Genomic DNA, 18,603 nt, shown 5'->3' with positions numbered 1-18,603 from the left:
TCTTCTCCTTGCCTAATAAGCTATCTCCTCCACTGGAAAACCTCTGCATCAATCCAACCAATATTTTAAGGCAACTTTCAAACTTGCAAAAATTAAAATTAAACCATGTCAATATTGATAATACATTGCACAGAAAGTCACAGGAACTAATTCAGTGTGCAAGGCAAGACCACAACTTAGAGATATCTATAGAACTGGAAAGATAATGTCAGGCTCTGTTACAGCAAAGCTTGCATTGTTCCTGGCACAAGAATTTTGGAAAAGCTCCTCACCCCTGGGACTTTACTATGCTGAACAAGTAGACAGTACCCAAAAATCTGTCAACTGTGACAATAACTGGCTGTCTTCTATGTACAGTTCTCATCGCATAAGCTCAACCTAAATGGTGCCAAAACAATCCATCATTTCGTTTCATCTGGTATTTTAATGCAAAACAGGTCTCCCAAAAATCTATCCAAAAGTTGTATTTTCCAGGCTTTTAACAAAGACACTTCTTAGTTGTTTTGTTTTGTTTTGATTTCTTCTGAAACCTTGATAAAGCAATCACAAAGACACCTTATCTTGCATTTTTTATCTTCACAAGGACTTTTAAAAAAATTAAAAACCTCTTAGTTTTATAAGGTTTGGGAAAGACCTCATAGGCAAGTAAAAGTAAAGTTAGGTCAGATTTTAAACCATCAGTTACTCAAAGAGAAATTGCCATAAACTGCCCAAGACAGATTTATTTCAAAACGATTTCACTGGCTCCAACCATTTAAAAGTATGCAAGCACTGAGTGGCTAAATCAATGCATAAAGTACTACATGCCCATAAAAGTAACCCTCAAACAGAGGCTACACGAGAAAGGGCCATCCTCTGATGTTAACTAACCCAAATCCACACAAGATGGATGGAATTAGCGATCCACTGCTAAGCCACACAACTGCGGAGGAAGCAGAGGGAGTCCCAGCAAGAACTACTACAATTTTTATGTGCATAAAAGTTGCCAACAATGACAATATAACAATCACAGCTCTTCTCCGTAAAATAAATAACCTTTTTTTCCCCTCTCATGGTAGCTGTTACATACAAAATACTGACAGGCACTGGTTTGTAAGATGACTTCCCAAAAGCAGCCCATTTTATGATGTGGTTTGGAGATACTGTGGCACCAACATTAAGGCGTCTTACTGTACCTCATCAAGGAAAAAGACACTTAAAATGAAATAAATTACCCAGTGTATATAATGTACAACACCTTACAAAGATCAAGGCAAGAAGAGACAATGAAGTCGATCTGTATTCAGCACCTGATGCCAGATATTCAGCCTGAAATGCCTTCACATCCATTTCATTCAATTCCCATGAGATTTTTTAGGTAGGTTTCTTTTTTTACAGATTAAGAAATTGAAGGTAGGTCAGAACAATTAAGCAACTCTCCCAATTCATGAACACACAAATTGTGGTCAAAGGTAGCCACAGTGTGAAAAAAGGCCTCTCTGCCTCAAAGTGCATGCCTTTTCCAGTGCATACCCTGCTTCCCCGAATCACAACTCTTGTCCCAAGGAATTTACCATCTGGAAAATCTGGAACCTTTGAGAATCATAACATGTGAAGTGTTTTGGAATGAAATAATTGGGTAGTATAATAATATAAGCAGAGAAACTGTACCTTAAATATAAAAGAGGGAGAAAATGAGACAAGAAAGAAATTTAGTAGTGATTTGCTGACACTAGCATAGAGAGTGATCCTCTCAAATCTTGCTGAGGGCTAATTAAAATAGGTTGCCTAATTGGCAAGTATTTTTTTTTTCAGTCAAGAAAAGTTATTCCAGAGAATAGCATAGCTGGAAGACAATACACTTTTAAAATCATCCAGTGAAACTTACTCAAACCATATTTATCATATTTCTGCTCTAAGTCAGATCCTCAAATGGGAATGTACTGGCCAGCTGACCCAAACATCCAATTCACCAAAAGTTAGATTTTGCATAGTAAATTCATAAATTAGCCTTTTTTAAAAGTAATACCTACTCTCTTAAAAATTATATAAGTATGACTCATATATGCTCCTGCCCCCATCATCTCTGGATGAAATAATAAAATCAAATTATCCAAATCTGCTCAATGATGACCTCCAGTGAGGCTCAGAGCTCTAAATACCACCTCCAGACAGAGGGCAGGCTTCCTTTGGCGCCCGATGGTTACTCTGTGCAATTTAATTCTCCTCCTGCCTGCAGGGACACATTCATGTACTAAGGAACTAAATCACCTTCCAAGTAATGGCCTAAGAAACCTGAGGCCTAGGAATGCCTTGCAACACTCTCTGTAAGAGAATAAATACTAGATCACAGGGTTGTGGTTTAAATCAGGATATTCTCTAATCTTCTCTTCCAACAGAGTGCATTTCCTCATCTGTTTGTGACAATTTTACTTAACTGCATTCCCTCTTATTTTCACACCCGTAAGAGCTTGGATCCATTAATGCCAAAGATGGCTGAATTTATCTTTAAATTATAAAGGTTGAACCATATGAAACAGCCAGTAATTAACCATTTTTACATTTTAAAAAAAAAAGCAATTTCATATGTATGAACAAACAGCATGAAAAATCCAAGAGTTTCTACTGTGCTAAGATGTCTTTAAGCAGGACCTTCTCTTTCTCTGGGCAACTGCAGTGTTTCTCCGAAAGACACTCTAAGGTTCCTTCCTTAGTATCACGCCTTCCACTGTACTGGGAGGTTTTGTTGTGGAGAAACTCTAAAGCAGAAAAAAATACAGCCTTATTTCAGGGGATAATTCTGAAACCATCGGAAACAAGGGAAAAAAAGGACTTCTTTAATTTGTGAAGGCAGTAAAAACACATTCTGAAGTGTAAACAGTTTCAGACACTGTAATACCTGGCTCCTCTACCTCAGCAAAGGGGTGCGTTCCATCTCTGCTGAAGAAAATCTCCGTCAAGACATTACAGGTGATTTAGCTTTCAAACTAGTTTGGTCCTGTATGATCTCCACCAAAGTGCATTTATGGACTTCCATAAAGTGAAAGCATCAAAGCCGCTTCATCTAGCTCCCCAGGCTGGGCTGGCACAGAGGCCAATGAAAGCAAACGCCTGATCCCTTAATTCACAGGGCTGCTGTGCTCCCTAGTTCCCCCTTCCTGCTGCCCCTCCCTCCCTCACTGGGTAGTGGAAATGGAGGGATTTGGTTTTTATCCTCAGGAGGCAGAGTACAAAAACACAGTATAAAAATAAAGTATACAGGATAATATGCTTGCTCCCCAGGGGTGTAAATGTTTACAATACACATGCTCGCTGCAGATCCTGCTCTTCCTCCTCCTGCTTTCTTGGGGCTGGCATCCAATGGTGCTGATTAGAAAGGCCACCTAGGCCTCTCTTGCACTAACTCAGAGTAACTCATCTGGACAAGGCTACGTACGTGGGGATGCATGACACAGAGACACACATGCTTGTAAGGATGCGTGTGCATAATCCCTTTTCTGCAGGCCACACCCATTCTGGCCTGGATTGTGCAGGTTTGGTCACCCTTCACAGAAAAGCCACAGCCAAGAGGGGAAGAGGGGAAGAAGGGAAGAAAATTTGGCTCTCCCCAAATGAAGGAATGCTCATCAATGGCCACTGACATCACAAAAACAGAGACAACAGCTAGTAGTTACATCTTTTGAATTCTTCTTGCTAAAAAAATGCTAATCAAACATAAATGAGATCCATCTCTAAATTTAACTACTGCTCCCCAGAAAATGGAGAGGAGCAGAGGAAGAAAAAGGAGAGTACAGAGGGTCAGGTGTAGGTTAGGGGTAGACTGGGTGGTGGCAGCATGTAGAAGTTCTTTATAATCTCCAGTCAGACTAAATTCCCAACATTTGAATCCATCTACAATATCACTAGCATGTGGGCATTTCCTCATTATCTCCAGACATAATCTCACACTTGGACAGATTTTAAATCATCTCTTTACCTCTTCCTTTTATTAAGCAGAATCCTGCTATTTTTTTGGGCTATAGTCAACAATGTGGTATGGCTGTAATTACCCTTTCCAGAATTCCAAAATTCTGGGTTTGAGCTGCCTGAGAGGACCTCAGGCAAGATTTGAGAGGCAGAAGTCAAGTCTTCAGTCAGACAGGGTGACAGAGGATGCAGAGCCGGGAAGATCATGTTGTCCTCACTCTCCTCTACTCCACATCTAGCTCTTTTTCTCAACTGGGAGCCCACTGACCAACAGTATCATACCACCAATTACTTGGTTGCAGACCTTCTCTAATGATCCAGGGGTGACAGCTTCCCAAAGCCACTTCACAGGCTCCCCCATCATAATCCCACTTCTGCAGCCACATGGGCTTGTCTTCTCAGAGCTCCCTACAAGCTCTGACTTGACCTCATAGGCCAGTGCTGCACTCATTTCTTAGGGAATGACTCCTTCTCTGATCCTCCAACGCCCCTTTCTGGACCTTCCTTTCCCATGATCCTCCCACAACTGCATAAGGTTTAATTCCTGTAGTAAATACCTCAGCCCACACTCAGACTGGCCCTGCTTCCCTGTGGAACCCTGTATGATACACACTTGTATCATCTCCTGTACCTGGTTCTGCTTCCCAGGGCCTTCCAAAGCGGACCGTTCTAATCCTTCCACAGGAGAGCCTGTGGAAGACTGCAGGCTCACCATGATGTTTCTCTGTTGACCTCATTCCCACTATCACAGCCAGCACTTCAGGGTTTCTGCTGAGTATTGGTTTCAACCCCTCTCACATCATGTCACACTCTCAAGACTGCCTAGGGCATTTATTCAGTTTCTTCTGTTTAATTGGATCTCATTTATTCCAGCTTTTTAAATCACTTCTCTAGTGCTTTATTATACACATTTAGTGTTTCTTCCAAATAGTCACATTTGACCAGTATGCTCTCGTATCTTTATCTAACCCACTGATCCATGGCAAAGACAAATTACTGCTGATACGGACTCCTCATAAGGAGTCTCTTTAGAACATGATTTTCATGTCCAAGTTTTCATGCAACCCCAAATATCAATATCTAATCAAATCAATGTCTAATCCAGGAGACTTGGTCAGAATAGGTGGTACTAAGATTAAATAGAGATATACCACCAGTGGCTTAAATCTGGGAGAATAGTGCATCATTGAAAATAGGAATGGATAGTAGGGCAGATGTTTTCATACTGTATGCAAGTTATCTGATATGAAACATTTAATTTTATCTGCCTCAGATTGGAGATTTATGGAGAGATACCTGAGACATTCTCATAGAACTGGTATTTGAATACACAGGAGTAGATCTATTCTTTAAAAAGTAATAGATAAATAGATAAAGACAGAAAACTAGAGGAGGCCAAGAACAATACATTAGTAATGGTTTGTGTCATATGAGCACATGATCTCCTGAAAGCGAGGAGCTGCTCCTTGCACATTACCATCTACATCTGGAAAGTTAAGGCAGGAGAACTACAATTTGGATCTCCAGGACTGGGAAACACCTGGATCACTAAGAAACAACATGACTCTGATTCTCCTACCATCACGTCACTAAGCCCAGTACTGCTGAACAAGGACAATTCTCTTACATTATACATACTATGAATAGGAAAATGACCCAGTTGCAAAACATATTTTATTTAATTTTGCCCCTTTCTTGGAATAGGACTTTTCCTCCATATAATTGTCTTTAGACTTTGATCAACATATGGATAGACTTTTAAATGAGACTAGAAACAACTCAAGTGTCTATCACATGGAGACTGGCTGAATAAACTACACAGCACTCAAGGGGAGGAGAAATGTCTTCATATGCTGCTAAGGAGTGCCTGCTGCGATAAATGCTATAAAATTGTAAAAAAAAGAAGACGGTGGAGGAAAATGTGTATATTAAATTAACATTTATCTAAGTGGAGGAGGTGGGGAGATACCAATATCTACACATAATTGCTCCTATAAAAAAATAGAAAGATAACAAGTTTTTTTTTAATTACCTGAGGAAGGGGGAGACAGACATGGAAGCCAGACTTCTCTCAATATACCTTGTTTTACATGATTTTAAAACAAAATTATATTTAACTACAACTTTAAAGCAAAATGAAACAAATTTAACCAACTAGCAAGTTGACAGATTTACAGAGAAGAATTTTTCAAGTGATTTTAAAAGACAGCAATTTGTACATCTGCGATATAATAAGAAATACGCACTTTGTCATTCATATGACCAAATATATATATATATTTCCCAGGTATATTTGGTCTTCATCCACAGTTCCTGAAAACGCTGCAGTCTTAGAGATCAAACAGGTGTTTTGTCATGTTAATGACAGACTTTTGGACGCCACCTGAGGGCAGGTGCTGGAGGCTGAATCAGGCAATGGTCAATAATTTAGTCAATCATTACTATGCAATGAAGCCCTAACAAACACCCCTGGAAAGAGCTTTTTGCTCTCTGCTCAGTTGGATCCTGTTTCTCAGTCGGAGAGAGAACTTATAAGCTGGGACAACCAGAACACCTCCAGGTGACACTGAGCCAGGCCCCAAGCTCCACAAGGACAGAAGCTCCTTTATTTGGAACCCTGCCCCATGTCTCTCTTCCTCTGACTGTTAACTTGTATCCTTTATGGTATCCTTTATTAAACTGGTAAACATGTTTTCCTCAGTTCTGTCAGCCACACTAGCAAATTAATAGAACCTAAGGGGGAGGTTGTGGGAACTGCCAATCTGTAGCTGGTAGGTCAGAAGCACAGGTAACTGCCTGGGGCTTGCAACTGGCATCTGGAGTGGCAGGTAGAGAGCAGTACTGTAAGACAGAACTCTTAACCTGGGAATCTGGTGCTGTCTCTGGGAAGATAGCATCAGAATTGAGATGAGTTCTCCAACACCCTGTGTTGTTTGAGAATTGCTTGGTGTTATATGTGGGAAGAGAATCAGGTCCAGTAACCCGAATGGAGTCATAGTACTATTACTGCTGTGTATAATATTGTTACTATTATACATATATGTAGGGAAAAAATAACACCATTGCACTTGGTGTTGGACAAGTGAGAATTACAACATCCTTAGTGATATACATGCTAAAGATGAAAAGAACTGCAGAATAAATTCAAGCTGTCTTTGAAAACCATATTATGTATGTAAATATAATATATGCAATATATGTAAAGTACATAGAATAATCCTGATCTACAACAAACACTTACATGTTAGCCATTATAATATTTAGGGTCCACAAAATTGGATGAAGCCCGGGCTTAGAGTTTCTAAGCCTTCAAACCTTAAGGCTGGCTCATGAGAAACTGTGATTCCCTCTTCTTAGTGAGGAACATAACATAAATTCAGTAATCTCCTTCCCCTCACACAACAGCTAAACAGACCACAAAGGTCAACCAATTTTTCAGTTTTCACTGTCTTTACCCTCTATCTCCTGCTCCCAGTGTATTGCTTCAGGTCAGTGCCTCGCCCTCATCTCCACTCCTCAAGATGGACCACTCCCTTCTCTCCCACCACCACCTCCAGGGCCAGCCCATCAGTCCCTCACTGCGACCTCTAGCGGTAGTGCAGTTCAGCAGAAAACAGGACTGGCATCAGAAAGCCCTGCATCCTCATCCTCTGTCCCTAAGTAGCCATGTGACCTTGGGTAAAGACTTGGTCTCTCTAGAACTTGAGTAACAAGAAGTTGCCCACATTTTTGGACTCTTGTCTTGAAATTCCCTTTGGAAACTTGTTAGAAAATTTTGAGCACCTTTTGCTAATAGCCTTTGAGGGTAAAATCATAATCATACACAGCCAAGATCATTTGAAAGAGGTAGATAATACAGCTCCTTTTGGTTTAAAACCAGATGTAATATTAAAAAGGGAGATGGAATTTCTTCTAGGAATCACACACTGACTCTTTTTAAAAACATTCCAAAAGAAAAGACAGTCACAGAATTCTCAAGTTAAACATAAATAGCTTCTTCAGAAGATGTCTGCCTTAGAAAACTTTCCCTGGGATATATTTGCTAATTTTTCTTTAAACCAAGTCCATCACTTCTAAATCTCACCGTAAGCAGAATAATAGTCATGTCCTCTATAAAGATCGAGTGTATGGGTTTTTGTCCTTTGTGCAGATGTAGCCATGTAGATAAACTTACATGTCAAAAATCATAAAATTATTCAGATTTCAATTAAACAGCCTAAAGAAGCTCAGTACATGTAGGAGCTAGATCCGTTGTGCTTCATCTTCTTTAAAATGGGGCTAAGAATAGTGTGCGTACCTCAAATGGTTGTTTTAAGGATTAAATGAGTAAATATATGTATTTAGACAAACTTGCTCATAATGAAAGCTATACAAGTGTTAACTACCATTTTCCTTATTCATATTTAACTGTTTACAGCTCTCAAAAATTAAATGTCTCTCACTTAGTTTCATTTTTCATTCATCCGGCTTATGGCAAATGTAGATTCATATCACTGCACACACATTTCTGAGGATTTGAAAGGCTCTTGAAGTTTTTTTCTATGTTTAGGCAGGCATTCTCATCTAGATAGATAAGCTTATATGCAAATAAGCTGGTTTCTATATAAGAGTTCCAACACATACATTAATTATGGGATAACTATGTACTTTTGGTTTTCAGAAATACCTATACATATCTATCAATCAGCAGATATTTACTGCATGTCAACTGTACCCTGGTCAACGTGTTAGGAACTGTAGAAATATAAGAAAGGAAAAGGAACAATCTTATCCTCAAGGAGTTTCCTAGTTGAAGGAAGGAGAAAATTTTGCATATGAGGCAAGATAACTGTTTAAGGCAGCACACAGTGAGTGCTAAGTGACCGCAGGCAGTGACAGTGATGATATATTCAGTGGAAAAACAGGGGAGGGAGGAGGCAGAGAAATCCCTGGGGACAAGAATAATTCAAAGTCCTTTCAGGGCAGATGGACTTGAGCCAAGACTTAAGGGGTGAGTAAGATTCAGAAAAAGGAAAAGGAGGGAGAAGGGCATGAATAAGGGAAGGAGAGATTTTGAGGGACCCTGAGAAGACCACACCAACTAAAGCAGAGAGCCAGCGGAAAGAAATTGAGGGAGAGAGGCTTAGCAAAGGTATCAAGAACCTTGAAGTCTGGCCAAAAGAATTTCAACTCAATCCCATAAGTGATACAAAGGTAACACAGGTCTTTGAACAAAGCTTTCACATGAGTCAAGGGGTATGTTAAGAAAATTTCTAGATTTGGGGTCCATAGAGCCTCCTATGGCTGAATTATTTGCTGATATTGCTATTTGTGATTCCCTTCGCTCCCATTTTCAACAATTTTGTGATCCATTTGCCTGTATTACACCACCTTTGGTTCTTATAATCCTTTGAGTCCACTTTTCCAAAATGAGAGGATTGAGGTAGAAGGCATGCGATTCACCAAAAACTCAATTCGTCTTGTACTCAGACCGTGGGGCCACATGATCCTTCCAAATTGGGTGCTGACAACTCTCCAGGCTCTGAAAACTCTAGAACTAGAGAGACACATCCAACCAAATGCTGTCTCTCTCCCTTTAATAGAGAATTAGATAAATAAATATTGCTGTTTGCTTTCTCCCTTAGGGTAAAAATAGCTTATTGTTTTTCCTAACTATATAAATAACATGTGCTTATTACCAAAATTCAAATACATCAAAGTATAAGGAAGACCACCTGGAGTCTCAACTCCCTGAGAAAACCACTATTAATATCTAGAAACTCACTTTATAAGCATATTATCATGTATATACACATACACACATACATTTTGTTACTTTAATCATGGTTTTGGTAATGTGTTAGGCATGTGAATATCTTATTATTGAGACATTTTGTTGTCTTTCAGCTTTCCCTCCTCCTCTCCCACCCCTCAGTCCTGCTCTCCCCACACCCAGCTTTTTAGGACTAATATATGTCTTCTGTAACTTTATGCTTTATAAGCATATTAAACATATACATATATAGGATTTTCATTATCATTGTTAGATTTACAAAAGTAGCCCCCATTATATATACTTCTTTGCATCATATTTTGCCCTCCAAACAGTATATCATGGAAATTCCTCCAATTTAAGTGCTATTTAATTCATTCACTTTAATATTTCATGAAATAAAAATAACTAATATTTACTGAGTACTTACAATGTGTCAGGGACTCTTCCCATACAAGTTGCCTGCATTATGTAATTCTCACAAAAACCTTGTATGAGATTGGTATCCCTGTTGTCCTCATTTTATGGATACAAAAACTGAAACATAGAAACTTAAAACCTTTTCCCAGGTTACTCATAATACATTTAAGATGAGTATAGGGATGAAAGCCTAGGCACCCTGATGCTAGAGCCATGTCCTTAAGATCTACACAGAACTGCTTAGAGCCAGGCACGGTGGAGCTCCCAACCAGCCCCTCACTAATGGGCATTCTCTTGATTCCACCCTTTTTGCCACTACAATAAATATCCTTGACATACACCCTGATCTATGGGTGTTTCAGCACTTTCATTCAGCAAGCATGTAATGATAGCCTCCTCTATGCCAGGGACTATTCCAGAGGCTAGGGTGTCCACTGATGAGTGAGACATAGTCCTTGTTCTCATACAGCTCACATTCTGGTGGGAGAAGACAATGAATGAATGAGTAAATAAACAACAAGAAAAACAGGAGACAATGCCATTAAGTCTTATATTGACAATTAAAATAGAGTGACAATGATAGAGAGCCACCTGGTCATAACTATAGATATTTTTTAATATGATACAGATCGAGAGCAAGGATTGCTGGGTTGAACAATATATTCTTTTTTAACTTTAATAATTATTATTGCTCTGCCTAAAAGTCATATTTCCAATAATTCTCATTTCTACCAATAATAAAAATAGAGATTTAAAAATTGACGTTTCTTGTCTTCCTTTTTGACTCACTAGAATTTTGAAAGATTTTTTTCTTCTCTGCTAACTATGCTGACCTATTTCAAATTCAACCTATATAAATGGACATTGTCTATAAAGACAAACATGAAGAATTACTTCATATCACCGTGTACACTTTTTAAAATGTATGTTTCTGTACAGCCATATACACATGGCTATTACTATGAGAACAAGAATGTGCATCTTACAGAATACTCTCAGAGGAAATGTGTGCTTGTCAGTGTGATGGCGGGTGGCAAACTGTCTTATGTTCTCACTACAGAAAGCAGAAGGGTTAAATTTTTAAAAGATAGTTGAACATGACTGAGCTTTTAAAAACAGCAAGGAAGCAAGTCTAATAGATTGAAAACAGTCTTCTATAAAGAAAAATCTTGATAAACATTAAAAAGCAGCCCTAGAGGGGCTGAGGTATTTTCAGGGGTAACAATCAAAAGAATACCAGAGAACCTGCCATCCATAACCTATGGAACTAGACATTCCTCCCACGCCCCCTTTCCTTATTTATAGGACTGCTTGGTTATCACAGATTCTGGGGGTTGCCATTGTTCAGAGGACTCATAAATATCCAACAGGTATTTCATGAGAGAAAACACAACTGAGTAACTTCCAACCACCTTAACAAACAGAAAGGAGGAGAACTTGTCTTCTTGGCTCTCGCCAGTCCCACAAGCCCCTCAAACCATTCCAAGGAAAAGTGGGAGGCACTCAGACACGCCTCTCTGCAAAATTCCCCACCAAATCAGAGTGGCGAATGACAGCATCCATTCCTAAAGCTAACCTCTCACTTTTCGTATGCAGGAAAGCAGGGTTTTATTTTAACCGTGTTTCACAAGCAAAAGCAGTGGAAAGAATTCCATGCCTAATCTTTTTTTTTCCCTCCCTTGAAATGTGATCATATTCCTAACTTTAGTCATTCTGCCTGGTTTCCTTTTCTTAATGGAGTGAAATTTATGTCTATGATTAGAGAATTGGCTTGGGAAAACCATTTGAGTTTTAAAAGTTGTATGTTTTAACAATAATAGATATGGGAACCCTGGAAGAAAACCAGTGTATTTTTGGATGTTAATTCAGACATCCTAACGACTTGGCTATTTCAATCCACAGTTAGTAGGTAACGGTGGTATTAGACATATTTGAGGGGGAAAAAAATTGAGTTGAAAGTTTTCACAAGAATAGCATAGTGATAAATTTAAAATTATAGCCCAGATGTATGTGCGGCTTTTGGGTTAAGATGTCTGGAATTATTTTGAAAATAAAGAATAAGGTGGCATGCATTAAAAGAGTAGCTTTCCTGGAAGTGCATTTACTACAAGCGTGACCCTTAAACTTCAGCATTCATAGACACCGGAAAAAAAAGTCATCAGATATTCCTTACTTTATGTGATAGGTATGTTTCATAATTCAACAAGATTTTTCAGTGTATCAAGGAAATTCACAACAAATGAAACAATGTGGTCAGATTTTGAGAAGAGGAGGGTCAAGGCCACAAAATGCCCTCCATCCAACCAAACAGGCCAGAACCCTCCTGGATAGAGTCTGCAGGGTAAGTCATGGGAGCTCTGTCCTCACAGATGTAAATCTGTTTACCTTCTTGCTGTGTTCTTAGAGCAACTTACTTACTATTTCTGAGCATCATCTGCACAATGGAGTGCTATCAGTCTCTCACTTCAGAGGGCGTTGTGAAAATTAGATGAGATAATGTATGTAAAACAGAGAAGACATTTATTACATATTGGTTCCTTCCTCCTTCCTATCCAGCTGTTATGTTGGCTTTGGGATACACAAAGTGGAAGGGAGGCATCTAAAAGAAAACGAAGAGGTAGACATGGGGGTGAAAAGCAAGAGTTCCTTGGAAGTGGGCTGTCCTTACTTGACAGAACCATCTCAGTTAACCAAACAAACACCACCCGTACCTGATGCTTAACCTGCAGCCAGCCCACCCTTGCATGGAGGAATACTTTTGCAATTGGGGTAATTACCTCCTAATGCCTTTACTTTGTAAGTTCTTCTAATCAAGGCATGCCCATTCATTTATGTATCTGCTGTACAGCTTAACAACACTGTACATATAGTTTATGTCATTCACTTACTATTTCATGCTATGTCATTCATTTCAATACTGTTCATTTAATTGCTTGTCCCAAAACAAGTCATAAGTATTTATTAGTTATAACAGCATGATAGTGCAAAAGGTATTTTCCAAGATACCCTAAGCATAGCAAAAGAAAATCCAAATCTATGACGCCAAGTGGTTATTTAACAAATCCTCAAATTCTTAAATACCACTGTAACATATGACACCCTCTATAATGTAGGAAAGTACACTTGAGAAGCCTAAAAGCCTATTCAGGCTTCTTAATAAGTTAAAAAGATTAAAAATACAGTATTGAAAATTGTATAAAAATATTTTCTGGCAAAGAACTTACCATTTCCATCCAAATCTCAGGTGACTTTGTGTGGAGGTCCATTTTCCCAAGGAATCAAAGGTTGATCACTTGACAAGAGTTTCTGGCCTCATCAATCCAGGAGCATAAAGAACAAGAGAATCACACTGAGGTCGCTGAGCAGTTCATTCACGGCAGAAGACGCTTGTTCTCACACACAAGATGAAATTTCAGAGTTTGGGGCCTGCCGGAGATTACAAATCATACATATCATGGGCTTTTAGGATGCCCTGTAAGTAGGTGAAATTGCCAATGTTATCTCCATAAATGCCAAAGGCTTAACATCATGGCTAGAAGAGGCACAAGGCAGTTAATCATACCCCTCAATCACTAGCACATACAAGAACTGAAATGAAGTACGGCCTGCTTTAGATCAATTTTAAAGCTACTGCAGGTGTCTGTGACAGGTGTCTGCTTGCTTTTGAACAGAGATGTGTAATAGTCAGATGCGTGCTGGGAAATCCATGTCCTACCTTAAAAGAGCTGTCTGATGATAAGAAAGCTGTCTTTACTTCATTCAAGAATCTAAATTACCCAATTTCATTACACCATGGTGGGAGAAGCCATTTGACAAAGAGAACTTTTAAGTTCATCTCTTTCTTTGCTCCCCATCTCCTTTGTTGGAGCCGACAAAGTCCTCCAACCCCCAGGCCCTCTGCAACCTTCCCTCTCTTCTCGACTCTGAGTCGCTGAGAGTCAGTGAGGGGCCTCATTTTATAGACAATTTGCCACAAGTCATAGTTTTCTTTGGTAATGAAAGACTACTGAAATATTTGGACCTCTTTTAATTCCACGTTACTCAAACAAATAATCAATTCACTCATTTAAGTTAAAAAAAATTGTCAATTTTGTAAGGAGGGGAAAATTACCCAAATTCATTATCTGGGTAATACAAGCCCATACAACCAGATTTCTCTCATCTTTTTTAAACTTTTAACTAGTTATTTTAGCATCATATAGATACATATTTAAACAGCAGTTGGTGGAATTAAGTAGCACCAATCCTCCATTTAAAATATTTAAATAAGATTTCATACCAGCATGGCTTTATGCTAGCATTTCTTAAATGAATACAGAAAAAAATCTACTACAGTAAATGTCCTGCTCGCTATTTCCACCAGCCTCCACTCCATCACCACCAGCAGCCCCAAATTGCTTTACTGCAGTAGAATGATGTTACAGTGTTAAATTGCTATCATTCAAGTGTCCAGGCTAGAGGAAAAGTCACGCACACAGTCAGTCTTCCTGAGGTGAATTAATGAATGAAAAGAAGTGCGTTGTAGGAGTGCTGAGGCTGCAAAGGAAGGAGCTTTGCGGGGGAGAAGGACGGGCTCCCCACAGGTGTTTCCAGGCCCTCTGGCCCACCTGGTCCCTTGTGTACTCCTGGGGTTTCATCTGGTTTTGCTGTCATGGATTTAAGGGTGTCAGGGCAATAGGGGGATGATTCAAAGGGGACTGCCACTCAGTGCTGGGACTGAGGAATCCTGACAAGCTTCACTCTGGCTCCCTTACTTTCTCTTTCCTCTGTTCCCGATGCTTCCTGTGGCTGATACAGGGACCAGAGCAAACATTTCTGGAAGACAATTCCATGTTGCCGACAATGTGTTGTAATCAAATCAACAAAGCACCATTTCTAGAAGCCTCTACCCGACAGAGAAATGACACTGTTCCACCAAACACTTCCTTGAAACGAGATTCCACAGTTACCCTAACCTCCACTGAATAAAGATTCATCCAGATTTATTATGTGCCAAATCCTCTGAGACGCCAGCAAAGACACCAAGATGCAGTGACAAGAAGACAGGCCCTGCCCGCGACACTGTGCAGGGGGTGGCTGAGGGAACGAGAGGATCTAAAGTCTAACTTCTCTTCATGGCTCTCTCTCCCCTTTAATCAAGCCCACATGTGTAACGCCAGGGAACTAAATGTGGTGAGGAGGGGGAGATTATAAAAATGTTCACTTTCATCCTATAGATATGAGAAAACAAGAACATATTGCCATTACTCGACAACTTTATAGCTCCAAATAATGCTCGCACACAGTAAATCACTGAGGGTTTCCCTCTCTGCACTGAGTGGGTACCTCACCGCTGCTAGGGGAGGGAGCACAGGTCCTTCCCAGCCAGGGCCAGGCTGCCATGGCCCCAGATAGGTCAGGGAGAAGGCGCCAGAGAAGGCAGGAAGCAGGGAAGGCCCCAGCTGCTCTCAGAGCCGACTAAGTCCTCCAACCCTCAGGCCCTCTGCAACCTTCCTTCTCTTCTTAAGAAATGACAGAAATCAGGAAATATTACTTCGGCTCACAGGCTTCTGTCCTGGCCTATCAAACCCACAGAGAAGTCCCAGCAAATTACTGGAAACTGCACTTTGAACTTAGCCCTTGGCAAGGAGCCCAGTCAAACAGAAATGTAAAAGTTCCTTTCCTCGGAGGGGCCCCTGCACCAGGGCGTCCCTATAGACACTCTAGAGCTGATTGCAACAGGTTGGAATGAGGCCCTGAGCCAGGAAAACAAGCCCTGACCAGTATGATTTCCTACTGCCTGTGTTGTTTCTTAAAAAGGTTTTTTTTGGCTTGTTCTCCCTCGTTTTGTTGGACTGGGTTACAGGCTCAGGTCCCATCGAGGAAAAGACTGGCACCATTTTCACCAAATGCTTAATCCTTGTTTAGTTCAAAGACTGCTCCATAGGCCCCCGTGGTAGGTGCAGTGATGCTGGGGGCAGCAGAGGGGCAGGGGCTGGCCAGGCCAGTTGCTAAGCAAATCTTCTGAACGCCCAGGGAACTGAAAAGTAAGCAGCTTGGAAACCCTGCAGATAGTTTCAGCTCCGAGAAGGGAGATGATCCTTCTCTGCCTGCTCGACTTCACCACACGGTATTGAAATAAACCAGCAAGAGGGGCCGCCGTGGCTTACACAGGCCACGACAGTGATTTCTCCTTCTTAAGAGGAAACAATCAAAACACTGGCCTCGTTCTAGCTCTGTTCTATTTCTAAGAAAAACTGAATTTGCACAAGCAAATAAACTGACTCATTATAAAACTAAGAGGTCAGTGAGAGACAGATAAAACTAAAGGTTAGCTGCAGAAACAACCTCTACTGCAGCTGTAGCAGGGAGATGGTTGGGAGAAGCAGTAATCCCCCACACCCACACCCATCAGCAACCTGTGAAAGGGAGGGGCTGCACTCCATACCCACTTTCTGTCAGATCAAACATTCCTTCCTCAAGTACTAACACTGACTGAAATCATGGCCAGATCTGGCCAGCAGTGACCCAACCTCCTAACGTGCAATCATTCTAACTCCTTTCGCATACTGGGGTTTTCCTGCGACATTTGGACGGTTTCACATACAGGGTGTGAACAGTACAGTGATCTACTCCTCTGATAATTTTATGAAGAAAATTGCTGAACTGAGTTTTTAAAACCCTGGGCCCCTTACAAAGGTCTCTAACATTGATAGAACTGCTTTTGCCATCTCTAAACCCATAGCTTCCCCCTTCCCTGTCTTCCTGACCTCCACTGCACCAGTTCTGCCATAATCAACAGTCAGAGAATATCACACCATTCCAGAAAAAAATGCTGTTGGGTAAAGTCTCATTTTAGGACACTCCTGGCTGGCCCTGCCACATTCTAGGACGGTTCCTACAGCTTTTCCACTTTGTCAATGCTGAAGTCCTGCATGGAATTTATCATTTGTTTCCCCCTCTCTAACTGGCCAGTGGTTCTAAGAGAAGTAATGCAAGGACGAATGACAAACCCAGACATTACATAAAGTCTACAAAGGGAGTTATGTGCAGGGTGGATTGCTCTCTCATCCACGCATTCAACAGGCACTTAGTATGGTTCTCCCTCACAAGCAGATGCTGCCATACATATCCCCCTCAGGCTCTGTGGCCTCATCGACAAAATGACCCAGGAGAAAAGTGCCTAACTACTGAGGGGCTTGTGCCAGTAAATGGCAAGTGCGAGTGGTCACAGCCAGCACAGGGAAAACCCCTGTGAACACCTGGAAGTAAAAGATTCAACACCAGATAAGAGGTCAGAGGTAGAGGGGAGCCTCTGGTAATCACAGGAGACTGAACTCTGCCCACATCTGAACTCCCCAAGGGAAAGGGTCAAGCATGTGAAGCAGAGTCAGGAACTGGGCTTGGTGCATTAGAGCAACGTAACCTGAGCTCCAGTGCGCAAGGGAATGCCTAGGAGTGCTTGAACAACAGGCAGACCCCTCAGCCGCCCCACGCCACTCCCAGAAGACTGCTCTAGTAGGTCTGGTCAGGCCTCAGCTGATCCTGAAGCCGGACATCCACAAGCCCCACTTTGTAAACCTCTTCGAGAAGAAGAGGAATCAGGCAAGAGGGAAGCAGAGAAGTGTGAAAAATAGTAAGAGATGGCCTAGAAAATGGAAGAACCAAAATGGTGTGGCAGAAGTGCAGAAACTGTAGGGAAGGGAGTTTGCCTGGAGGCTGGGGGATGGCAAGGACATTGAGAACTTGGGCAAGGCTCACTCGACTCCCTGTAAGACAAAGAGAGGGTCAGTAGAGGGTAGAAGTAAAAGATTGTTTTGATTTTTTCTTTTTAAATGCTCCAATTTATTCAAAAATATAAGCAAGCATTCTTAAATTTGTATTATGCCAATCTGATGTTCAAGTGAAAATATTCTAAAACTCAGGTTAGTCCAAGTTTCTTTCAGAAAAGCAACTACATTCAGGCAACATAAGTAATTGGTTGCCTGGAGTCATAGGACTAACTTATCAGTAGCTATGTAGGACTAAAACCACACTATGTATCCTAATAACAGCAGGTTGTGCATTTACGACCTTCCATTTCTTCAATTTCTTAGTTGCATTACCAACCTGAAGAATGAATGTATGTTCAAAGCCACAGAGACACAGAAAGTGGGAAGAACTGAGGTTGTAGAGAAGGCCTCTGTTTCCATTCAGAAGTCCACGGAACCAATGAACTTCAGTTGTGTCTAATCACACAGAAGAATAGGGCTGAGTGGGGGATGACTAGCTGCCAAGTGACAGCAAAATTCAGAACACTTCTCCACGAGACAACACCCCAGCACCAAAAAACCTTCACTACCTCCATCTCCATTCTTTGGGCCATGACCACCTTCTTGATGACAACAGAAAAAATATTTTTAATTGCCTTATAAAGATGGCAATACTAAGATCCACAGAATATAAAGCATGGGAATGAAAAATAGGAGAGAAAAGATATCTGGGAGATCTAACATATGACTAATGAA

At 40.7% G+C, this 18,603-nt stretch overlaps 1 long non-coding RNA gene across 4 annotated transcripts in view; it reads right to left on the bottom strand.

Moving 5' to 3' along the window:
- LOC118930950 (uncharacterized) overlaps positions 1–18,603 on the bottom strand; it is a 382,945-nt gene that overhangs the window by 231,235 nt on the left and 133,107 nt on the right. For 3 of the 4 annotated variants that reach the window (XR_008997854.1, XR_005032218.2, XR_008997855.1), the window contains 2 exons: positions 13,342–13,543; positions 12,536–12,716 (listed from right to left, as the gene is read on the bottom strand). This is a non-coding gene — a long non-coding RNA (uncharacterized LOC118930950). The remainder of the gene's footprint in view (positions 1–12,535; positions 12,717–13,341; positions 13,544–18,603) is intronic. The other variant, XR_008997853.1, reaches the window with a different exon arrangement.

The sequence above is a fragment of the Manis pentadactyla genome, chromosome 5 (assembly GCF_030020395.1).
Source record: "Manis pentadactyla isolate mManPen7 chromosome 5, mManPen7.hap1, whole genome shotgun sequence".
In the NCBI taxonomy this organism is placed as follows: domain Eukaryota; kingdom Metazoa; phylum Chordata; class Mammalia; order Pholidota; family Manidae; genus Manis; species Manis pentadactyla.
Note: the sequence above shows the minus strand (reverse complement) of the source record. Positions and strands in the feature narration are given on the sequence as shown.